Genomic DNA, 15,327 nt, shown 5'->3' with positions numbered 1-15,327 from the left:
TGAGAAACAAAAACTACACAGGAAAAGTGATCCATTCATGACTAACTAAAGAACTAAAGAATAGCATTAGATTGAAAGAAGAAGCTTATAATGTTGCGAAGTATAGTAATAAGCCTGAGGATTGGGAGAGTTTCAGAAACCAACAACCAAAAATTGATACAAAGAGAAAAATAGACTATGAGAGAAAACTAGCAAGAAATATAAAAACAGATTGTAAGTATGTAAAAAGGAAGAGAGTAGCAAAAGTAAACATTGGTCCCTTAGAGACTGAAGCAGAAGAAATTTTTATGGGAATAAAGAAATGGCAAAAACGTTGAACAAATATTTTGTATCTATCTTCACAGCAGAAGATGCAAAAGCATGCCTAAGATGATGGGAAATCAAGTGTCTATAGAGGGTGAGAAATATAATGTAATTCATATAAGTAAAGAAAAAGTACTAGAGAAACTAATGGGATTAAAAGCCGACAAATCCACTGGACCTGACAGCCTACATCCTTGGGTAATAAAAGAAGTGGCTGAAGAGATAGTGGGTGCATTGGTTTTAATTTTTCAAAATTTCCTAGATTCTAAAATGGTTCCAATGAATTGGAAGGTGGCAAATGTAACACCGCTAGTCAAGAAAGGAGGGAGAGAGAAAACAGGAAACTACAGGCCAGGTAGCCTGACATCAGTCATAGGGAAAATGCTGAAATCCATTAATGAAGTGGTATCAGGGCACTTGGAAAATCATAACATGATTAGGCAGAGTCAACATGGTTTTATGAAAGGGAAATCATGTTTGACACATTTATTAGAGTTTTTTTGAGGATGCAACTAGCAGGATGAATGGGAACCAGTGGATGTAGTATATTTGGATTTCCAAAAGGCATTCCATAAGGTGCCACATAAAAGATTATTACACAAAATAAAGGTTCATGGGATTGGAGGTAATGTATTAGCATGGATAGAGGATTGGTTAACGGACAGAAAACAGACAAAGGGATATACGGGCCTTTTTCAAGTAGGCAGGCTATAACTAGTGGGGTGCCGCAAGGATCAGTGTTGGGGCCTCAGCTATTTACGATCTATATTAACGACCTAGATGAAGGGAACAAGTGTAATGTATCTAAGTTTGCTGATAATACAAATCTAGGTGGGACAGTAAGCTGTGAGGAGAACACAAAGTGTCTGCAAAGGGCTATAGATAGACTAAGTGAGTGGGCAGTAAGGAGGCAGATGGAGTATAATATAGGGAAATGTGAGGTTATTCACTTTGGTAGGAAGAATAAAAAAACTGAATATTTTTTTAAATGGTGAAAAACTTTTAAATGTTGTTGTTCAGAGTGATTGGGGTGTCCTCATGTAAGAAACACAGAAAGTTAGCATGCAGGTATAGCAAGCAATAAGGAAGGCAAATGGCATGCCGTCCTTTTTTGCAAGGGGGTTGGAGTATAAGAGTAATGAAGTCTTGCTACAGTTGTACAGGGCACTGGTGAGACCACACCTGGAGTACTGTGCACAGCTTTGGTCTCCTTATCTAAGGAAGGATATATATGCCTTGGAGGCGGTGCAACGGAGGTTCACTAGATTGATTCCTGGGATGAGAGGGCTGTCTTACAGTGAGAGATTGTGTAGGATGGGCCTATACTCTCTGGAGTTTAGAAGAATGAAAGGTGATCTCAAAAGAAACATACAAGATTCTGAAGGGGATTGACAAGGTAGATGCTGAAAGGTTGTTTCCCCTGGCTGGAGTGTCTAGAACTAGGGGGCACCGTCTCAGGATAAGAGATAGGCCATTTAATACAGAGATGAGGAGGAATTTCTTCACGCAGAGGAATTCTCTACCCCAGAGGGTTGTGGATGCTGAGTCTCTGAATATATTCAAGGCTGAGATAGATAGATTTTTGGAGTCTAGGGGAATCAAGGGATATGGAGATTGGGTGGGAAAGTGGAGTTGAGGTCAATGATCAGCCATGATCTTATTGAATGCCAGAGCAGGCTCGAAGGGTGCATGACCTTCTCCTGCTCCTATTTTTTTATATTCTTAAAATGCCACATCAGTGCATTAGGGATGTTGGTTGGGGCACTATGTTGGATCAGAGTAGAAGGAGCTTAAATCTGCATCTAAAAAAGAATATACTTAAGCTGGGAGTGCTTGCTGCTGACCTTAGGTACCCAAAGATCCATTTCACAGCACTCGAGGCTCTCACCTCATTGAGGACAACATTCACTGCGGAAAAAATGATGATGATAAAATGCAAATGGAAATAAAAACTAACACTACTGCTTCAATGTCTAGCATTATCAGGGCTGATTTACAAAATCATGCCCTCAGCAGGAAGCCTTGGCATGTTCCCCACAATTGCTGTGCATTATGGATGGAACATAGTGAGGAACATGCCCATGATTCCCTGAAGTGTGTTTCCAGTGGGCGAGGTGCATTCACAAAATTGATGCCATCAAAATGTTAGAGAGTGTAAGTTATTAGACTAATAAATGTTACAACTAGTTTACTTTAGTGGGATAAGTTGAGGCTGGCAATTGTGTTGTATAATGTTGTTTTTGTTGTAAGATGCTTGCCTGTTAATTACTTTCTGCTTGAAGAAAATCATAGGGTTTTGAGGTGTTTGAGGTCCTGGATGCTTTTTAGTATTATAGAAAGTTTTCATTGTATAATAAGTGTTACATTAATGTTTCCTCTCTATTTGATTTTTAATAGTGGGGCCATTCGACACATTCCATGTTAACCTTCGATAGCTAAAGCAAAAAATCAACTGATTTATTACAGCATCTGCTTTTTTAACCGTCTTTCATTTAGCATTAGAATTACTGATAAGGTAATTTAAATGGTAGAAAACATATTTATATTGTGTAATTTTGAAAGGAAATTCAGCATTTTCACTGGCTCACTTTTTGAGCTCCCTAGTTGTAAGCATTAAGTATGAGACTGTTTAGGGCAAAGATTAATGGATTCATCAAAAGAGATTATTTAATAAAGGCAGTCACATGTCAATGGATTGTCTGCGAAGCACGTGGACACACTTCACCAAACTATTCCTAACTTTCAATAATTTTTCAGAACTTTTATTAACTTGGCTCACATGGTAAAGAAAATTGGACAGAATGTAAAATAGGCTGCTGATTCGTTATCACCCCTTTTGCTCTATTATCAAAGGCCCTTTGTGTCCAGAGTAGGTGGTCATCATCATAGGCAGTCCCTCGGAGTCGAGGAAGACCTGCTTCCACTACTAAAGTGAACAGTCCAACACGAGAGCCAGTAGGTGGTCAATACCCACTAGGTTCAGCTCTTGTTTAATCTTGGCTAGTGATGAAACCCTGAATAAATGAGTGTTTCAATCTAAAAGCACAAACCTCCACTCTAAATCCTCAATACATTGAAAACAAGACCCAGCACACACGTTAACGCTTTATTTCCCGGGATCTCAGAACCATGATAGGCTTTGCCGCCATCATTCTTCTCTCCCCCCCGCCTACAATCTACAGACTGTTAAAACCCAAATTTGGTGCAATCGAACCACAACTTCTTGATTCATCTTTTCGCCCATTCTCTTAATCCTTGGTGGTTTTCTGCACTATAGACCTTGGCACTTCAAAGAAAATTCTAGTGTACAGAACTCATAAAGATTAGATTAGACTATTGTTGTTAAAAATTCAATGCTGATCCTCAGTGACTCAGTGGATCAATGCACTGTGTGTTGTGGTGTTAGAGTCCAGGAAGGTCTTAGCTTCAATCTCAGCTCTGTGGTGAGCTGATCTCTGCCTGTGCAGCGGTGGGTGGAAGATCGTTGCCACACTGTTGACCTGACCTCTACGGGTATTGTGTACATATACATACCATATGTTGCGCTAGATTGTGATGCCCCAAGGTCAAATAGCCTGTGAACATTTGCTGGACAAGCCCATAATTAGTAATAGGCTGCTTTTCTCTTTACAGATGCTGACCAACCTGTGGTGCATTTTGAGCATTTTCTCTTTTTATTTCAGAGACTTAATGGGCAAAGTGCCAGGGAGCTGCTGCCACCTGTGAAACTGTATCTCAGTGGACACTGGCATTTCTTGGGGTGGGGTGAAGGGAAAAGGAGGAAAAGGGAAACTTGGGAAAAAAAATCCATTTTGGGGAAAGTATTGAAATTCCAATATTGGGCCCTTCTCTCATGAAGATATATGTTGGGGTTTGTTGTCAGCCTTTTGTAACCTCACCCAAGTGACCATTGTTAATCCATGACAGTAAGTATCGACGGACTATTCAACAATGAGGGGCGTCACAGCTGAACTCGATACTGACATTCTCGGTCGCTCACTTTCCAGAAGGAATCTGTCAAGTATTCAACTATCATTGTAACCCATGTATAAGCTGACCTAAGTTGTACACCTTGAGTACATTGACCACAAGGGGGTGAACTTGTGGGAGACACTCCTAACCTGGACTTTCAGGTATAAAAGGGGAAGCTCCACCCACCTTCATCACTTGAGATCTTGGTAATAAAGGTAACTAGTCACAGAGTGACCTTCTCTCAAGCATGGGCCTCGTGTGCATTTGTACTGTATAGTAAGGACATATCATTGGCGACTAGAAACTGGGATTTAAACCACGCGAGCATGACCACTAGCAGCACAGAAGAGAGGTACTGTGTTGGTGATGATTGGGACGACTTTATTGAGAGACTACAGCAAAGTTTTGTCACTAAGGAATGGTTGGGACAGGATTCGGTCGACAAACGCAGGGCTCATCTCCTGACGGTTTGTGGATCCAGAACGTACTCCTTGATGAAGGACCTTCTAGCGCCAGAGAAGCCGGTGGACAAGACGTTCGAAGAGCTCAGTAAGTTGATTGGGGAACACCTTAAACCAGCGAGCAGCATGTACATGGCAAGACACCAGTTTTACATGCACCGGCGGCGAGAAGGGCAAAGCCTTCCAGACCTCGTGGCAGATCTCCGGCGACTGGCGAGCCTATGTAAGTTCCCAGATGCATGCAGAGCGGAGATGCAGCGAGATTTATTTATTGAGAGCATCGGGCATGCTGGGGTTTTCAGGAAACTGATTGAGACCAAAGACTTGACCTTGGAAGCGGCAGGTCTGATAGCCTAGACATTTATCTCCGGGGAGGAAGAGACCAGAATGATGTTTGACAAAAATCTTGGCTCAAATGCGGCAAACAACCAGGGAGTCATAAGAACATAACATAAGAACATAAGAATTATGAACAGGAGTAGGCCATCTAGCCCCTCGAGCTTGCTCCGCCACTCAACAAGATCATGGCTGATCTGGCCGTGGACTCAGCTTCACTTACCCGCCCGCTCCCCATAACCCTTAATTCCCTTATTGGTCAACATTGTTAATGCGGCACACAGTTTCCTAGGCAGACAAGGGCAATCGAACATGTCCCAGCTTGTAGTCAAACCCAAAGGGGGAATTCAACAGAGACAATGGCTAGCTGAACGGCGATTCATGCCATCGCAATGGACAATGCAGCCAGTAAAGTGGCCATCAACACCTGTTAATGGTGCGCTTAAGCACAGTTACAGAGACAGTCAGAGACAATCGACTGGTAATGGACCTTTTGTTTCCAACAACAGGGCCTCCAGCTCATGCTGGAGGTGTGGAGGCAAACACCCAGCCAGAGCTTGCAGGTATCAGCAATATACCTGCAGAACTTGCAACGTCAGCGGTCACTTGGCGCGTATGTGCAGGAAGCCTTCAGCCAGGTTGATGTACGAGGAGGACGGGCCCGATGTAAGCCCTACAAGGCCAAATGAATACTGGGGGAAATCGCTGGAAGCTGAAGTTCAGCGAGTTCATGTAGAGCACATATACAGTTCATATACCAGGACGCCACCGATAATGATGAAAGTGCTCCTCAATGGCATCCCAGTATTAATGGAGCTAGACATGGGGGCCAGCCAGTCCCGGATGAGTATCAAACAGTTCGAAAGGTTGTGGGTGTCCAAGGCCAGGGAGGCCAAAATTATTGCCGATTGATGCCCAGCTTCGGACATATACAAAGGAGATCATTCCAGTGCTAGGCAGCGCCATGGTAGTCGTGACCCACAAAGATTCGGAGAACAGGTTGTCACTCTGGATTGTCCCAGGGGACGGTCCCACACTACTGGGGAGGAGTTGGCTTTCTATCATGAACTGGAAATGGGGCGATGTCAATGCAATTTCTTCTGTGGAGCGGGGATCATGCTCTCAGGTCCTGGACAAATTTGACTCATTATTTCAACCTGGCATCGGCACTTTCATGGGGACCAAGGTAGTGATTCACACAAACCCGGACGCCAGGCCAGTACACCACAAGGCCAGAGCGGTGCCATACATGATGCGGGAAAAGATAGAATACGAATTGGATCGCCTGCTGAGGGAAGGCATCATCTCGCCAGTCAAATTCAGTGACTGGGCGAGCCCGATCATGCCGGTGCTCAAGGCGGATAGGTCGGTCAGAATATGTGGCGATTACAAGGCCACCATCAATCAGGTGTCACTCCAAGACCAGTACCCGCTACCGAGAGCGGAGGACCTCTTTGCGACGCTATCCAGTGGCAAACTTTTTTCAAAATTGGACCTGACCTCAGCTTACATGACCCAGGAGCTGGTGAGTGAGTCGAAGAAGCTGACCACCATCACGACACACAAGGGTTTTTTTGAGTATAACAGATGTCCGTTTGGGATTAGTTCGGCCGCCGTGATCTTTCAGCGAAATATGGAAAGTCTCCTCAAGTCGATTCCAAGGACGGTGGTTTTTCAAGACGACATCCTCATAACGGGTCGCAATACTGAAGAACACCTCCACAACCTGGAGGAGGTGCTACGCAGACTGGACCGGGTAGGGCTGTGACTGAAAAAGGCGAAGTGCGTCTTCTTAGCTCCAGAGATAGAATTCCTGGGGAGGAGGGTAGCAGCAGACGGGATCAGACCGACTGCGTCCAAAACGGAAGCGATCCAGAGAGCACCTAGACCCCGTAACACGACGGAGTTGCATTCGTTCCTGGGACTTCTGAACTATTTTGGTAACTTTCTTCCCAAATTGAGCACGCTGTTGGAGCCGCTACAGGTGCTCCTACGCAAAGGTCGCGATTGGGTCTGTGGGGACAGCCAGGAAAGGGCTTTTGATAGAGCACGCAATTTGTTATGCTCTAACAAACTGTTAACGTTATATGATCCATGTAAGAAACTTGTTTTAACGTGCGATGCGTCATCCTATGGGGTCGGGTGTGTGTTGCAGCATGTGAATGCCAATGGTCAGTTACAGCCGGTAGCTTATGTCTCCAGAGGTCTGTCCCAGGCAGAAAGGGGCTTCGGGATGGTAGAAAAGGAAGCGCTAGCATGTGTATATGCAGTAAAAAAAAATGCACCAGTACCTGTTTGGCAGGAAATTTGAGCTGGAGACAGATCACAAACCCTAAGGTCCCTTTTGGAGGACAACAAGGCCATAAATGCGAATGCATCGGCCCGCTTACAGAGGTGGGCACTCACGTTAGCCGCCTATGACTACACAATTCGGCACAGACCGGGCACTGAAAACTGCGCCGATGCACTCAGCAGGCTTCCACTAGCCACCACTGAGGGGGCAACTGAGAATGATGCTGAGATGGTCATGGCTGTTGAAGCTTTCAAAAGCGAAGGCTCACCTGTGACAGCCCATCAGATTAAAGTCTGGACAAATAAAGACCCGATACTGTCTTTAGTTAAGAAATGTGTCCTGAATGGGGACTGGGCAGCCACATATGGGGCATGCCCTGAGGAATTTAAACCGTTTCATAGGCGCAAGGATGAACTCTCGATTCAGGCCGATTGCCTACTGTGGGGAAACTGAGTAGTCATGCCCCAGATGGGCAGAGAGGTGTTTACCAGAGAACTTCACAATGAGCACCCGGGCACTGTCATGATGAAGGCAATTACGTTTGGTGGCCAGGGATAGGTGCAGACCTGGAACTTTGTGTTCGCAGGTGCAACATGTGTGCTTAGCTGGGAAACGCACCCAGGGAAGCCCCCCTTAGCCCCTGGTCCTGGCCCGCCAAGTCATTGTCACGCATCCATGTGGACTACGCAGGTCCTTTCATGGGAAAAATGTTTTTGGTTGTAGGAGACGCCTACTCCAAATGGATTGAGTGTGCCATTTTAAATTCAAGCACATCCTCTGCCACGGTAGAAAGTCTACAGGCAATGTTCACCGCCCATGGTCTCCCGGATTCTTGGTCAGCGACAATGGCCCGTGCTTCACAAGCACTGAATTCCAGGACTTCATGGCAGGCAATGGAATCAACCATCTCAGAACGACACCATTCAAGCCGGCCTCAAACGGCCAGACGGAACGAGCAGTGCAGATAATCAAACAGGGGATGCTCAGAATCCAAGGGGGTTCCCTACAAAGCCGCTTATCACGCTTCCTGTTGGCCAATAGATCCCAACCACACTCGCTCACAGGGGTTCCACTCGCAGAGCTGCTAATGAAAAGGATGCTCAAACCAGGTTATCCCTTATACACCCCACTATGAAAGAAATTGTTGAGAGCAGGCATCAGTCACAATGTGACTACCATGACAGGAATGCGAGGGCGCGATGTATTGATGTCAATGACCCTGTTTTTGTCCTTAATTACGCTGCAGGGCCCAAATGGCTCGCAGACACTGTGATTGCCAAAGAGGTGAATAGGGTTTTGGTAGTTAAACTTACCAATGGACAAATCTGCCGCAAACACATGGATCAAACTAAAAGGAGGTTCAGCAACCCCATGGAAGAAGCAGAGGAAGAACACGACTTAGAGTTTACTCCACCACAGGTGACTGAACACCGGAACCAAGTGGAGGAGAGCCCAGTCACTGTGGGCTGTCCAGACAGGCCTGAGGCACCGCACACAGCAGACACTCAGGCCAGCGCCCAACAACCAGAGCCCCAACTCAGGTGCTCTACAAGGGAGCGTAAACCACCAGAGAGACTTAACCTGTGATCCCAATAAGACTTTGGTGGGGAGGTGATGTCATGTATTCTACTATCATTGTAACCCATGTATAAGCTGACCTAAGTTGTACACCTTGAGAACATTGACCACAAGGGGGTGAACTTGTGGGAGACACTCCTAACCTGGACTTTCAGGTATAAAAGGGGAAACTCCACCCACCTTCATCACTTGAGGTCTTGGTAATAAAGATAACTGGTCACAGAGTGACCTTCTCTCAAGCATGGGCCTCGTGTGCATTTATATGTATAGTAAGGACATATCAGAGTCAGTCGCCAGACAGTAAGCAGGAGAGCTTGATTTTCTCTTCTGTATACCAGGAATGTGAGGACAATTGTAACATCCCTACTGCCACCTGGCACAGCACAAACTGGGATTCAAATCTGAGGTCAGCTGATAGTCAACCCGGAATCCAAGCTGGGAACATTGTATGTCTTGCTGTGAGTGCGTGGGTGAACTAGTCTGTAAAGAACCAATGCACCATTGGGTGTTACCTGCAGTAGAAACTAAAGCTGATGTAATGGTTCATTTAAAAAAAAACAAAGTTTGATTCTGAGCCTTCCATTTGATATAGTTTATGATGACACTGTATACAGTGCAGTGAATGTCATCAAAATAAAGGTATATTTAGTTTGTTGTTATATTCGATTGAAAATCATGTTCAATTAAACCTGAATCAATATTGTAATAATTGTAATAATATGCCGCTGATTCGAGACCACGAGCTGGGGAGAGTGGCTGACAGCAGACAGCATTGCATTTATACATGGATTGTCAACCGGCGCTTCCACTGTCATGAGCGAGCCCAGAGTATGTGTCCTTACACACAGGCACAGAGCGCTGCTCCCAGCCGGGTCATTTTGGATGTTTTGAAAGAAAGACATGCATTTATTTATAAAGCGCGCTATCACATCTCTCAGAAACGTATAAAGTGCCGCATATATGATGAATTACTGCAGTCCCATTTTCTCAAAACATAAAAACAACAACTCTATTGAGTTCATAAGATGTTCAAGGTTTCCAACGAGCAACTGAGCACTTTGAAGGCCTGCCTAAACATTGCACTGCAGTTAACATCCATGCGATGTCAAGCCCAAGCATCATGAGTCAGCCTTCCTGAAGTGGTCTCACTCCATAGTGCACTGCAGTCAAGTGAGGACCTGATTCTAGAGTTATATTGTCACTTTTACATTGTTGCAGAGTTGAAAGTGAATCCTCAATGTCACAATGTGTTAAATGTACATTTTTAAAAATAAAAATGCCCATCCTAAGGAGATTGGAATGTCTTGAATTTGATGGCAGTACAAGGCTTAAGTCTGGATATCTGACTCTTTTTAATCCAGCTCAACTTATTGCATACACGCATTTCAAGCATTCACCATGAAATCAAACATACTCTGTCCTCATTTCTCACAAAAATCAATACCACAAATCAGTAGGATGTAAATATGTGAAGATCATGTTCTCTTTCTTCACTCATTGCACATATATTACTGTTACATCTCTGTCAATTAACCATCTTTTAGCCAATACAAAACAAAGAACATACTTTAAATGACGTCAATTTTACATCTTTTCCTGCTCCTTTACTTTCGGGTGTGTTGATTAATATTTGGCCAATTCCAGAACATGTCATTAAATATGCCTCTCGCAGGAGATCACATGGTTTTGGGTGGGATGGAAAGTATATATTGTGATACACAAGGTATCACAATTGTGTGGGACAGGCTGGATAAACCAGAGGGTCTTTACCTGTCTTTACCACCATTGTTCGTTATGTTTGTAATACCATAAATCTGTCATCTTTACTGGTAATCTCTGCTTAAAATATTAAATATTTCTTATCACCAAGATATCATAAGGAAAAAGATATTTTCAGTAAGCAAAGTTGAGCAGTATTCTGTTGTGTTAACCTACTCCTATGTGCTGGTTTAGGTTATGGAACACCAGAAGCCATTTTGTTTAAATATATTGTTACAAGGTATGATAGGTAATTGTAGATTATGTTACATTAAACACATGACTGTGTCTTTTACTTTAATGATGAGAAAGATTGTATAATTCAGTATGGCAATGGTTTAAGCCTTGCTCAAGTCCATATCTAGGTTCCACAAACAAATGGAACAAAAACTGGATCCACTGCCGAACACAAAAGATTCTTATTAATCGTGATGTTTGAACCTTTATTGCAGAAATTAGATACTGTACTTTAAATTTAAAAAATTAATTAAACACGCAAGTTACTGATGCGGCTCTGATCAGTATGTGCACTGCAATACTAGTCAGATATTGAGAAAGTGCTGTGGGTATTTTCATTGTATATCATTATATTGTTGACTTACCCGAAATGAATCCAAGATATTAATTTGTCGGTTAGGCACTGGGATGTGCCCAGGTGTAATACTGCCCAGGGTAATGGGTAATATTCTGTTTCTTTTCATATGCAAATCTACTTTATGCTCTCGACTTTTTTTTAGTGTAAAGGAAACAACATTAAATTATTCTTGTTAACCAATGAATAGCATGCAGCAGAGAATGGCTGATATCATATACAATATGCAGAGATGAAAATGAAGTATAATATATAGATTAGTGCTTCTGCATTGATTGCATCAAGGCCCTGATTTCTCGCCTTGGCTGAGCCTAGTGCTGTACTTCATCAAGGTTGTTCACAAGGCTGAGATAAGCTTTCTACCAACCGGTCAGACAATGACACCACTTTGTACCGCACTGCCCTGCTTAGCGCTACCGCACTCTTGGTGCTGCTGAAACCCTCTTTCCCATGTTTATCACCTTCAGGGTTGATTTATCTAAGGCCCTCCTTTGTGACCGCCCTGACTCATTCCTTTACAAACTTAAGCTAATCCAGAACTCTGTGCCCTCTCCTGGTAAAGTCCTATGTATCCATTACATTCAAATTCATGGAGCTCTACTGGCTATTTGTTCTCGAGTGAATTGACTTCACGATTCTTGTCCTCCTTTTCAAATCCCTTCACGGTCTTATTCCACTATATTTGATAAATCTTTTCCAGGCATACACCACAGCCTGCACCCTGCGTTACAACTTTTCCTTTCACTTCAGCTTCACCACTTGGAGTCCGACCCTGTAAGAATGATGCCCCTGACCTCAAGAACTCTCTTTCCTGGCCACCTTACTTTGTTCTCATTGCCTTCAAAAGCCTCCTAAATCCCATCTCTTCAACTATGCCTGTCGTCTTTCCCCTCTAAATTCCTTTGTTCCCCACTCAGAATCCACATCTTCCCCTTGTAATGTGCTTGGAGGTGTTCAGCTATGTGAAGATTGTTACATAAATGTAATTATTATTGTTAGCGCTATTCTGCTGTCATAAAATCCATCACCTTCAGGTTAAATATTTGCCATTTAAAGTATCATAAATTTTATAAGCTCAAATCCTGCTTTAAAAGACACCGTCATTATTAGGGCCACATTAAAAAAAATAAAACAGTTACAAAGAAATATGATTAATGTTTGCACCATTTTATTTTGTTCGTCCATCCAGTCATTTTTTTCCTTTTGAACAATGAGTGTAGATGTCATCATTGGAGGTATTAGTTTGGAAGGATTACTGAGCCCAGCAACCTAAGAGCTGAATTTACACACACAGTTGACACTGAATCATCTCTGGGTTTATATAGTCATATCTGGTAGAGATACAGTTAGAAGCCAGGGATGATTCACCATGGGCTATGCTTGTTATGTCAGTCCCCTCACAGTGTCGGGTTCAGTAACTCTTTCAAGTACTTAGTAGAAAAAGGTGAAATGAGATGACATGCTGTTGATATCAATCATAATTTTTTATCACTGTGTAATTAATAAATAGGAATAGTAATTGCGTGACTTTGTTGCTGAGACTTCCACTTTACATGGAATTTTGTCTGTGGCCATTTTAAGATGAACATGCTGCCCTCCTATATCACAGGTATATGTCCACAAGATCACAAAATATTGGTTCTGAATTTGCGGTCGGAGGCTTCCCATGGGGAAGTGCCTCTGAGCCACAAATAAAATACCCGCGTACCTGGTGGTTCGGGTAGAGGCCACATATCTCGGGGCGCACGTGGTTTGGGATATTGTGGGTCGGCCCAACGAATGAAAGAAGGGGATCCCCATTCATGCTTAGGGGGATTCCCGACGTACGCAAACCCCATAAGTATGAATGGGAATACCCCAAAAATACATCTCAGACATCAAATACAATTCTTTTTAAAAATCACATATTTAAAATGAATTAAAACAGCTAAAAATAAACTTACCTTATTTCACAGGTTTTTATATGTATAAATTATTGATAAGCATTTTAAAAAACAGAAAAATAAAATGTTAAGGGCAGGATTTTCGCCAGGTTTGGACCGGGTTTTCGCCGCGATTTGACCCTCCGCGGCGAAAACCCGGTTGGCGGGATCCTCGGGCACCTCTTTGCGACGGCGCTTCCACGTATCGTCGGGGAGAGGTGTGCCGACGTACAACACCGCGGATTGCGTTTGCGTCGTACTTTCGGCACTCTCCCGACCCGTATGCTAACCTCAACTGCTTCCACAGATTCACAACCCTCTGGGAGAAGAAATTCCTTCTCAATTCAGTTTTAAATTGGCTCCCCCGTATTTTGAGGTTGTGCCCCCTAGTTCTAGTCTCCCCGACCAGTGGAAACAACCTCTCTACCTCTATCTTGTCTATCCCTTTCATTATTTTAAATGTTTCTATAAGATCACCTCTCATTCTTCTGAACTTCAACGAGTAAAGACCCAGTCTACTCAATCTATCATCATAAGGTAATCCCCTCATCTCCGGAATCAGCCTAGTGAATCGTCTCTGTATCCCCTCCAAAGCTAGTATATCCTTCCTTAAGTAAGGTGACCAAAACTGCACGCAGTACTCCAGGTGCGGCCTCACCAATACCCTGTACAGTTGCAGCAGGACCTCCCTGCTTTTGTACTCCATCCCTCTCGCAATGAAGGCCAACATTCAATTCGCCTTCCTGATTACCTGCTACACCTGCAAACTAACTTTTTGGGATTCATGCACAAGGATCTCCAGGTCCCTCTGCACCGCAGCATGTTGTAATTTCTCCCCATTCAAATAATATTCCCTTTTACTGTTTTTTTTTCCCAAGGTGGATGACCTCATATTTTCCGACATTGTATTCCATCTGCCAAACCTTAGCCCATTCGCTTAACCTATCTAAATCTCTTTGCAGCCTCTCTGTGTCCTCTACACAACCCGCTTTCCTACTAATCTTTGTGTCATCTGCAAATTTTGTTACACTACACTCTGTCCCCTCTTCTAGGTCATCTATGTATATTGTAAACAATTGTGGTCCCAGCACCGATCCCTGTGGCACACCACTAACCACCGATTTCCAACCCGAAAAGGACCCATTTATCCCGACTCTCTGCTTTCTGTTAGCCAGCCAATTCTCGATCCATGCTAATACATTTCCTCTGACTCCACGTACCTTTATCTTCTGCAGTAACCTTTTGTGTGGCACCTTATCGAATGCCTTTTGGAAATCTAAATACACCACATCCATCTGCACACCTCTATCCACCATGCTCGTTATATCCTCAAAGGATTCCAGTAAATTAGTTAAATATGATTTCCCCTTCATGAATCCATGTTGCGTCTGCTTGATTGCACTATTCCTATCTAGATGTCCCGCTATTTCTTCCTTAATGATAGCTTCAAGCATTTTCCCCACTACAGATGTTAAACTAACCGGCCTATTGTATTCCATCTGCCAAATCTTAGCCCATTCGCTTAACCTATCTAAGTCTTTTGTCTGGCCCCTTTTTTAAACAGAGGCGCTACATTAGCTGCTTTCCAATCCGCTGGTACCTCCCCAGAGTCCAGAGAATTTTGGTAGATTATAACGAATGCATCTGCTATAACTTCCGCCATCTCTTTTAATACCCTGGGATGCATTTCATCAGGACCAGGGGACTTGTCTACTTTGAATCCCATTCACCTGTCCAGCACTACCTCCCTAGTGATAGTGATTGTCTCAAGGTCCTCCCTTCCCACATTCCCGTGACCAGCAATTTCTGCCATGGTTTTTGTGTCTTCCACTGTGAAGGCCGAAGCAAAATAATTGTTTAAGGTCTCAGCCATTTCCACATTTCCCATTATTAAATCCCCCTTCTCATCTTCTAAGGGACCAACATTTTACTTTAGTCACTCTCTTCCGTTTTATATATCGGTAAAAGCTTTTACTATCTGTTTTTATGTTTTGTGCAAGTTTATTTTCATAATCTATCTTTCCTTTCTTTATTGCTTTCTTAGTCATTCTTTGCTGTCGTTTAAAATTTTCCCAATCTTCTATTTTCCTACTAACCTTGGCCACCTTATAC

This window comes from Pristiophorus japonicus, chromosome 9, assembly GCF_044704955.1.
Source record: "Pristiophorus japonicus isolate sPriJap1 chromosome 9, sPriJap1.hap1, whole genome shotgun sequence".
NCBI lineage: Eukaryota > Metazoa > Chordata > Chondrichthyes > Pristiophoridae > Pristiophorus > Pristiophorus japonicus.
Note: the sequence above shows the minus strand (reverse complement) of the source record.